Consider the following 10,344-nt stretch of genomic DNA (forward strand, 5'->3'; position numbering starts at 1 on the left):
CTTGTATGTCCTGTGCATACTAGTGAGTCTGTCGCATACTTCAAGAGCAAAATATCTGAACACCGCAATCGGTTCCAAGTACATTTTCCAGAAAGAAAGCTTTTGCCAAAACATCACTTTCTGGAGCATTACCCAGCGATGATCTCTCTCTTTGGTCCGCCTGTTTTGTTCTGGACAATGAGATTCGAAGCCAAGCAGTTTTTTGTTTGTTTTTTTTTAAGTTAAGTTTTAAAGTAAAGTAGCTAGGCACACAAACTGTTTCAAAAATATCACCAAGATTTTGGACAGGAAAAATCAGCTCATGGTTGGTCAATTTATGCAGTCATCCCGGTGTGATAAATCATCTGTAGAGGCTACTCGCATTTCAACTGTGCCTGTCAATGTTCTTCATGAAGACATTATTTACAACTTTAATCAAAAATACCCGAGCGCCTCTGCTATTAATTTAGCTCAGACAGTATTTTCTGATGGCATAAAGTACACAAAAAGGGCATGATCATTGTGCATGGAACAATTAGTGGGCTGCCTGATTTTGCAGAAATTGTGCAGATTTGTGTTTTGAAAGATGGAATTGCTTTTATAGCAAAAAAAGGTAGGTTCCTTTTCGATCGATCCTTTGAATTGGAACCACATCCAAGGGATGTTTCATTTATAGAGCTGGGTGAATTGGCAGATTGTTATCCTCTCTGTGATTATAAAGTTGGTGCTATCCATATGGTTACCTAGAAAAGGTACATATATGCTCCTTAACCATTTTTTTTCTCTCTCTCTCTTTCAGAGTGATGAATCAAACAAAGAAAACAACTGATCCAGCAAAGTTCATAATTATTCTAGGAGATAGTGACTCAATGAAATTGACATTGCCCTCTGGAATACCCAAATCTGTTGAAGAACTTAAATCTGAGATTAGGAAACAATGTGGTGTCTCATGAGATTACAGGCTGCAGTATCTTTATACTGACTTTGATGATTTCTTGAATCTTACCTCAACTGTGGATCTCCAAGACGAGTGTAGCGATGCTAAGTGCATATGATGTCTGTTCTCTTTCTTCTGCGGACACTGATATACGCTATCAGATATCAGCTTCATCTTCAACACCTTCTTGCTTGTCAGTTTCCCCAACACCATCAGATGTTACTTCTGCCTCAGCTTCTGAGCCTATGTCTTCTTCCGCAAAGCTGAGGAGTGAAACCTGACCAACTTACATCCTTACATTTCCCTGAGGTAGAGCTGGAACTGCAGAAAGCCAATGAAGAGTACTTGAATGATGGTACCTCACTTAACATAGACTCAAAGCTTAAACTAAAATCAGAAATTCTGAAATCCTGGCTGCAGAAATAGTGAAGTACAAAGTGTATCCTAGGAGTGAGGAATATGAAATGGTTGCAAAAGTGCCGATTACAACCCTTACGGAACAAAAAAATACATGGGAATATACTGCAAAATATAATGCAATATATTACATTATACAATTCCATATATTGGAAACTAGTGCTTAAATTTCTCAGTATATAGCAATATATGCATTGACAATATATGGCTATATATTAATGTATACAAATCTATTTAGAAATTAAAACAAAGATAAGTCTAATATTCATAACGTTTGATCCTTTATTGAGTATATATTGCACATAGATCTTCCCATATAAATGTGAATGTATGTGCACACATATATACACACATTCACAGAATGAGTTACATCAGACCTCTAGATCCCAGCATGCTTTGCTTCTGGCTGTTAACAGAGTAAAATGTTAAAATTAAGTGTTATGTTGTGTGTTTTTGCTCAGTATTAAAACAGGGGGAGATCTGTTAGTGTTTAATGTTGTATTATTTTGAAATGTGAAAGGGTTTCTGGTATGTGCAAGTTTGTGGGGTTACCATTGTTTAGAAGAGTAAAGCCTGTGGTTAGGATGACGATTGGCCAAACACCATTAATATTATATTTTACTTTATTTTAAAAGTAATGGCTGTGCATTTTCCAGCACAGTGATAGTCTGTTAACTAAGTCATGTCAAAGTCAAGTCAAAATTTATTTCTATAGCACATTTAAAAGCAACAGAGTTGCGCCAAAGTGCTGTACAACAAAACACAGTATATAAAAAGCTTAATAGGAAACATGCATTATATGAAAAATAAACACATTATAATAGAATCAGAGCAAACTGACATCAAAACCTTAAATTGACATTAATCAAATGCAAGAGAAATCTGGCTAGTATAGTAGCAAGTCTCATATTTACAGGCAAACTATTCCAAAGTTTAGGAGCTGCAGCTGAAAAAGCCCGACCAGCCTTGGTTTTAGAGCGACAACGTGGGACAGTAAAGAGAAGCTGATTACTAGACCTAAGTGCTCTTTGAGGAGAGTAAGGAATCAGAAGGTCACTGATGTATTTTGGTGCAAAACCAGATAAAGCCTTGTACACAAAGACAGCTATTTTAAAGTAAATTCTAAACTTTACAGGAAGCCAATGTAAAGACGCTAAAATTTGAGTAATGTGATCCCTCTTTTTTGTTCCAGTAAGAAGCCTCGCTGCAGCATTTTGTACAATTTGCAGATGAGAAATCGCCGTTTGAGGCAGGCCACAGTAAAGGGAATTACAGTAATCCAGGCGTGATGTTATGAAAGCATGGATTACAGTCTCCAGATCTTTGAGGGGCAAAAACTGTTTCAGTTTAGCAACTGATCTCAGATGGAAGAAGCTGCCCTTTACCACTGTGCTAATTTGTTTCTCAAAGTTTAGTAACGAATCAAATGTAACCCCAAGATTTCTTACATAGGGTTGAACATTGGCAGAGAGAGACCCTAAATTAAAAACAGATGAAGTCCTAGAGTGGCCTAAAATCAGAATTTCGCTTTTGCTTTCATTTAATTGCAAAAAATTATTAGCCATCCAACATTTTATCTCCTCAAAACAGTCGTAGAGCACATCCAAAGAATCACTGCTGTCAGTTTTTGCTGGAAGATAGAACTGTGTATCATCAGCATAGCAGTGGTATGACATCTTATATTTCTTAATAATGGCACCCAAGGGAAGCATGTAAAGTTAAAAAAGAAGAGGGCCTAAAATGGACCCTTGGGGCACACCACATGACAAAGGAGCCGACGAAGAAGAAAACTTTCCAATGCTCACTGAGAAAGTTCTGTCTTTGAGATAAGAGGCCAACCACTGCAGAGCGACACCCTGAATTACCCACCAACTTTTCCAACCGATGTAACAGAATACTATGATCAATTGTATCGAATGCCGCACTTAAATCCAACAAAACAAGCACTGCATATGAACCAGTATCGAGAACTTGCAAAAGGTCATTGCTAACCTTCAACAGTGCAGTTTCTGTGCTGTGCAGTGATCTAAAACCCGACTGAAAAGTATCTAAAACATTGGACATACTGATATAGGAATTCAACTGACGATAAACAGCTCTCTCTAATAGCTTAGAGATAAAAGGCAACTTAGAAATAGGTGTGAAATTACTGAGGATAGATGGACCAAGATTTGGTTTCTTAATCAGAGGGTGAACCACCGCATGTTTGAAACTAGCTGGTACAACTCCATTTGCTAAAGAACTATTAATGATGGCTGTTACGGCCGGACTCAGAGTTGCAAACACTTCCTTAAAAAGACGAGCTGAGATGACGTCAGACTCACAGCTGGAGGATTTAGTCTTAAAAACAATATCAGCTAACTGTACAGAGGAAATTGGATGAAAACAAGTTAACAAATCTGTTGGCGAACAGCTCAATGGGGGATCATATGTTGATGGCTTAATAGAAGCCTTAATATTCAATACTTTATTATCAAAAAATGTTAAAAAGTTCTCACAGGTTTCCCAAGATGGATCAAGAGAAAGGGCAGGTAAGGGATTTAACAACAAATCAATTGTCTTAAACAGCATCCCCGGTCGGTTTGCATTTTCAATAATGAGTTTGGATAGGAATTCTGACTTAGCCTCTTTAACTGACTTTTGGTAGCTAGTTAAGCATGCAATCAGACACTCATATGATACTTGGAGTTTGTCTCTTTTCCATTTTGGCTCTGCCTTACGACACTCTTGTCTAAGAGCGTGGGTATTATCATTTAACAAAGGCTGAGTGGTGCCCTTTCCCTTCGCTTTCCTTAGCTTAAGGGGAGCAACAGAATCTATAGAAATGGAGCAGGAATTAATATAAACCTCCACCATCTCTTCAGTGTTTAATTTGTCGAAGGCGGCAACATCCACAAAGTTTGCTTGATAGTGCTCTGAAAATAAACTGGCAGTGAACGGCTGAATAAAACGAGAATAACTTACAGACTGAGAGCATGTGGGGGTGGAGGAATCACAAACAAATTCAAACACAGTTGGCAAATGGTCTGAAAAAGCAGCATCAATCACTCTCAGGTTTGTTATGGGGAAGCCATATGACAACACCAGATCCAATGTGTGTCCCAAATTATGAGTAGGACTCGAAACAAATTGTGACAGATTTAAAGATTCAATGAGGCATAAAAACTCTTTCACCAGTGGTTTAGATGGACAGCAAAGGTGAATATTAAAGTCTCCTAGAATCAACAGTCTATCACAACGAGACACGATATTAGCGAGGAACTCAGAGAATTGTTAATTAACATTCACGTTGATAATACAAATGATGCATTAGGACTTGCGTTTAATAAAGTCCTTGTTGAATTTCGGAGGCCTGTAAACCAGTGCACATAATACAGGACCCCCTATAATACAGGACCCCCTCGACACTCATTAACTGTACCTCAAAGCTGGAGTACACATCTGTATTTATTGTTTTTGATTTTAAAATTGCTTTTAAAAACAGTAGCAACACCACCAGCATGACCAGAAAATCTAGGAGTGCTAAAAAAAGCACAATCCGGAGGAGAAAGTTCACCAAGAGATGATAGTCCATCCACTTTCAGCCATGTTTCAGTCACAAATAAAAAATCAAGCAAATTCGTGATGAAAAAGTCATTTAAAATAAACGATTTGTTTGCTAGAGACCTCGCATTTATCAAGGTCATCCTCACCATATGTGGCACAGCACTTACAGCATTTGGAGATACAAACTTAATTAAACAGAGATTTAGTGGATTTACAAATCGAGATCCCAACTTTGACGAAGAACGACGGGATGAAATTACTGGAATGTAGTCACTAATCAAGGAGGCGAACTGCGGCCCTTTACAGAAACCACGTCGAGATCCTCGGTGGACATATCAAGGACGGCGCAGAATTTCCAAGGAAGCTCAGGCATTATATATGTCCACTGGAAGAGGATATGAACAGTTCAGATTATGCAGATCCGAGGAAGAATAGAAAAAAGTCCTAACTAGACAAATATAGTAGCCAAGATATGAAGCAGCAAGGTAGAGATAACTATGAACATTAGCACAGATTTAACATACCAGAGCAGTGAGCAAAAGGAACTTCATCCTTGTAATACCACCACAGCCAGCACTGTCTTATTGGTCTCGATGTCCAGGTGTGCCAACACGTCCGCAACCAAGCACCCAATACAGCTGGCAGCCAAGCGCAGTCAATCCCAGGCCACTGCAAATCCAGACCATCCAACACAGGCAACAAACACCAAGCTTCTCCCAAGGCACACCGATGTTTTAGTGGGTGAAAGGCCTACAGGTAGGGAGGCGGCAGGTCATTCAGCTCTCCCCGCAACCAGCAGCAGATCATCCAGCCGAGAGCAGTTGAACCCAGGCCGTCGCAAGTCGAACCTCACCGCAACCAGCAGCAGATCATCCAGCCGAGAGCAGTTGAACCCAGGCCGTCGCAAGTCGAACCTCACCGCAACCAGCAGCAGATCATCCAGCCGAGAGCAGTTGAACCCAGGCCGTCGCAAGTAGGCCGTCGCGAGCCGAATCCCACCGCAACCAGCAGCAGACCACCCAACCGAGAGCCCAGAGCAGCCGACCCCAGGCCGTCGCGAGTCCATCCAACGCAAGCAAGCGCCGAACTTCACCTGAGGTAACTTACGCTGCTATTTTAACGGATGAAATTGAAGGCAGGCAGGCACTTCGTTCGGGAGCAAGCATGCGGGTAGATCACCCAATAGGGATTGCTCTGGGATTTAAATACCGCGTGAAAAATGAACAGAACCAGAACAAATTATGATTTAAAAGTAAAAAAAAAAAATAATAATAATAATTGAAGTTTAAAATGTTCAAACATTTAAAGGATTAAGCCGGGAGCAGTGGCAGACAGACACGCCAGCGTACACTCTAACCGGAAGTGTTTAGTATGAGCAGGTGTGCTTATGCTATTGTAAACTAGCTATATTTTAAAATATGAAACATATAAATATAAGAAATATATATGTCCATATACTGTATGTGTGTATATACTGCATAAGTAAATATATGTTCACTGTATTTTTACACATGCAGTACCATATCTTATAGGGATGTAACGATTACCGGATAAATAAATTTTGTACTGCACAGGGCTCCAGTGGGCGACCAAATGGGCGCATTTTGCGATACTTTTTTCTGCCGGTGCGACTAAATTTTGTGTGCGATCGCACTGGCGTGACCACCGCATTGTTTAACTCATAAGCGCTGCATTTCTGTTGCATATGAGAAACATCAAATGGCAAACGAAACTGAAAGCATAACGAAACCGCGCTACTCGTTTGAACTGCGCAGCGCTTCGAGTGTAGAGCCTGGTTTATACTCACCGCGTTAGCACGAGCGCGAAGCTGCGCCCAGCAAAAATGACGCGAATATTGAGGAAACGATGGATGGGTTTCATGCTAAAGTAAAGTAAAAGACCGCTTCTTAAACCAGAGAAGGTGAACATGTTGGTATTCTTGTGGGGAAATAAACATGCAAGGACTGTCAACGACAGCAAGTTTTGTTTTACTTTTCTTTTTGTTTTCATTTTGAAAAGATTGCTATATTTGCTGTTATGTTATGCTATGGAGGCTCTCTTTTATTATTATTTTTATTTGATTCCTCAGTGTTTGCTAAACGTTCTGTAATTTATTAGTCGGTATATAATACAGCATGCGGTGTATGCCATACCTCGTCTTATTTGTTTTTTTTAATAAACGTTTTGTAAGCTAGTTTGTCATTGTATCTTACCGTTTTATTGTTGTTATGCTTTTTAATTAAGAATAAGAATTAATCCATCAAATGTGACACCAAGATCGTGAATTCGAAAGTGAAAGCGTCCGAAGCCCGGCTTATAACATAGGTTAACCACTTTTGTTTTCATATAACTATAAACTATGATAAAAGTTCATCAGCATGCATTGATTAATCCCAAAAAATAAAAAATAAAAATATTGCGACCAAATCATGTGCTCGTGACCAACTGAGAAAGTTAGTCGCAAAAGAGCAACCAGTGGTAAGAATAAGTCTGGAGCCCTGAAGCATAAAACACAGTTTTAAGTAACAGTCTCACGTGCGCACAGCAGCAGAGTGGTTTAGTTTTGTGTGAAAACATGGAGGAAAAGCTGGGAGGTTTTAAAGAGTGCTAAAGGAATTATACAAATTAATATATGGAAGAATTAATTATATGAATGTACCTCTGAAGATTCTGACTGTCTTCAGAAAAGATGTGATGGCATTTTGTTGTAATACCTAATGTAATAGCCTAATAAAGTAGTGTTTTAAGCGCAATGCTGTTTTGTCCTCGGAGGTTACGGGAAACAGCTCTAATTCTACTGTTCCAAAAGTGCCACCTAGTGTCAGACAGTGGATTTACAGAGAGTTACATTTACATTCAGCCTGAGTGCAGTTTTTGTCTGGGCCAAAAAATGGACTGAATTTGCATGCCCTGCTGTAAATTTTGACCGGTTGATGAAAAACAAGCTTATGTGGATTCTACACATTTAAACAATAAGGTATCTAGTATTATTTATGGAGCAGATAAAATACATATAATCATTTATTAATCAATTATCATTTTGACTTGACCCTTTTCTTTATTTAAAAGCTGAAATGTGAGGTTTACCATTTATGAAACTTTTTCAAAGCTTTATTTGAACATTTACATTAGATATTTGAACATGCTATTAGATAAACTGTTGTTAGTCATGTTGTCATTTAAAATCCGGACATCATTGGCAATGTTATTGTTTTAGTTATGCAAACAAAAATTAATTTTAATTGTTCTTTGTTGATTTTAAATGTAAAACTTGGTGAAATTATTTGTGTGTCAGTTCTTTTTGAACATTTCAAGCACATTTTAACAATACCGTGATAATACTGATAACCGTAATAATTTTGTTTACTATAATCGTCATAAGAAATGTTCATACCATTACATCCCTAATATCTTATCACTTGTACATCTATATATTATAAAGTGTAAATAAAATTAAATATATTGTATACATATATTGTCACATATTTTTCAGTATATGCAATTCTTCATGTATTATTCAATATATTGTAATATATTAACACAGTATATTATTCTGTATAATTTCTAATATACCGTTATGTCATTTAATATATTGATCATTCATATGTTAGGAAATATACTTTCTTTGCGTAAGGGAAGGCATCCAAGCCTACAGGAAAAGGGATCAGTTGATGGTTCTATGGCTGGAAAATCAGTCTACAGTGGAAGATGGGGAACTATCAGCTGTTCCGAAGTAAAGATAAATTCTTTAAAACACAAACATTGTGAAAATACAAATTCAAACCAAGTCAAAAAGTAGAAGGCGGCTGAAGTCAATTTCTATCCTGATTATCCAGCTGGAGAGAACAAACAACGCCTAGATGAAGAGCGACTGGCATTGTTGTCTGAGGATCAGAAAAAGGACAACCATCGAATTATTAAACACAAAATAAAAAATAAAAAAATTTTGCCTACAGAAGACATGAAGTGATTGAAGATGTGCCCTTCATTGTTGACTTCAAAAGCAGATGGCCTGTATATTTTAATGATGACAACTCTCTGAAGATTTTAGCATGGTGATGGATATGACAATGTTAATGTATTTGGTCTTTAGCTTGCGCCATCTAGAGTTTCATGACTAAACTGTATATTTTAATCATGACAACTCTGAAGATTTTAGCATGGTGATGGGTATGCCAGTGTTAATGTATTTGGTCTTGGCGGAATAGATCTGCTACGCTGCTGCTGAATTGCTACTGCTGTTGGTTATTGCTGTAGTTGTAGATTATTGCTGCTGCTGCAAGCAAGTACAGGAACTTGCTACTGCCAATGCATATGGCGATACGGTGCCGTGAGAATTCAAGACATACTGCTGCTGCACAAATAGCATATAAAATAACCCCCGAACAAAGCTAAAACAAAATATGTATGATATGTATGCTGCTGCTATACAATAGTATGCTTAAAATCATCCCTATGGGCAGAAGAAATATAAAAAAATATTTATATAAAAATATAAAAAGAAGAAAGGTAAAACCCCCCAGAACAAGCAGATCTATTGCCAAGACATGTGTACTGCTGCTGCTCCGGAGAGCCGTGAGACCGTGTGTTTGCTATCTATATGAGCCTGGGCCGGCTTTTCCGAATGGCTTAACGCTAGTGAACTATTGCTGTGTGTACCTGATCGGTTGACCAAATAGCTTAAACTAGTGACCTGAGTTAAAAGTGTTTCTGGGCTAATGGAGCCCAGATAAATTAACTAGTGGCTTAACGATGTGAACGTGGGTGCTGTACACTTAGGTTTATTGAACTAATTACCTAAATTACTATGTGTGTCTGAGCTAATAGCTCAAACTTACCTAGGTAGAAACGAGCACTGCGTGTCGTTAACAAACATGAATCACACTGTAGGCTGATAGACTAAGTAACCTCCAGCAACCACCTGGCTCAGGCTCGGTTGGCCTGAGCAAATAGTTTTAAATTTGTCATTCAAGAGTTGTATTTTTTTCCCCCATTAACGTTCATCGACATTACTGCAATGCAAATACTTACCTTTAACTTATTAATAAGCTAACAAAATATTTGGCGAAAGAATAAATCACTGTACACCCTGTAGTTGTGGTGTCATATGCCCAGGATTAATTCTGCCTCAAAAGCAGTTGCTCATTTATTTTGATAATTTAAAATATTATATTGCATATTAAGAACAATAATGTTTGCATTGTATGAACACATCATTGCTAAAAGCATGGCTCGTTCCAAGATGGTCTTGAGCAGGACACTACAGTGACTTTATTTAAATGCAGTTGTGTCCGAATTAAAATTCGCAACATAGAAATGCTGTGCATGCTACTGCTGAGAAAAATCTCTATGACATCTGAAGTTATTTCCAGCGAGAAATCAGTATTATTATAAATAATTAAATATTTGCTTAGTTATCACCGAAGCTCGTTCTATTTTGTTGTAGATCATTGAACCATTAAGCT

At 38.0% G+C, this 10,344-nt stretch overlaps 1 pseudogene; it reads left to right on the plus strand.

The window, feature by feature from the left end:
- The first annotated feature begins 782 nt into the window (after nt 1-782).
- Nucleotides 783-10,344, plus strand: part of LOC107743360 (uncharacterized) — a 10,668-nt pseudogene continuing 1,106 nt past the window's right edge.

The sequence above is a fragment of the Sinocyclocheilus rhinocerous genome, unplaced genomic scaffold, assembly GCF_001515625.1.
Source record: "Sinocyclocheilus rhinocerous isolate Xijiao unplaced genomic scaffold, SAMN03320098_v1.1 scaffold467, whole genome shotgun sequence".
Classification (NCBI taxonomy): Eukaryota; Metazoa; Chordata; class Actinopteri; order Cypriniformes; family Cyprinidae; genus Sinocyclocheilus; species Sinocyclocheilus rhinocerous.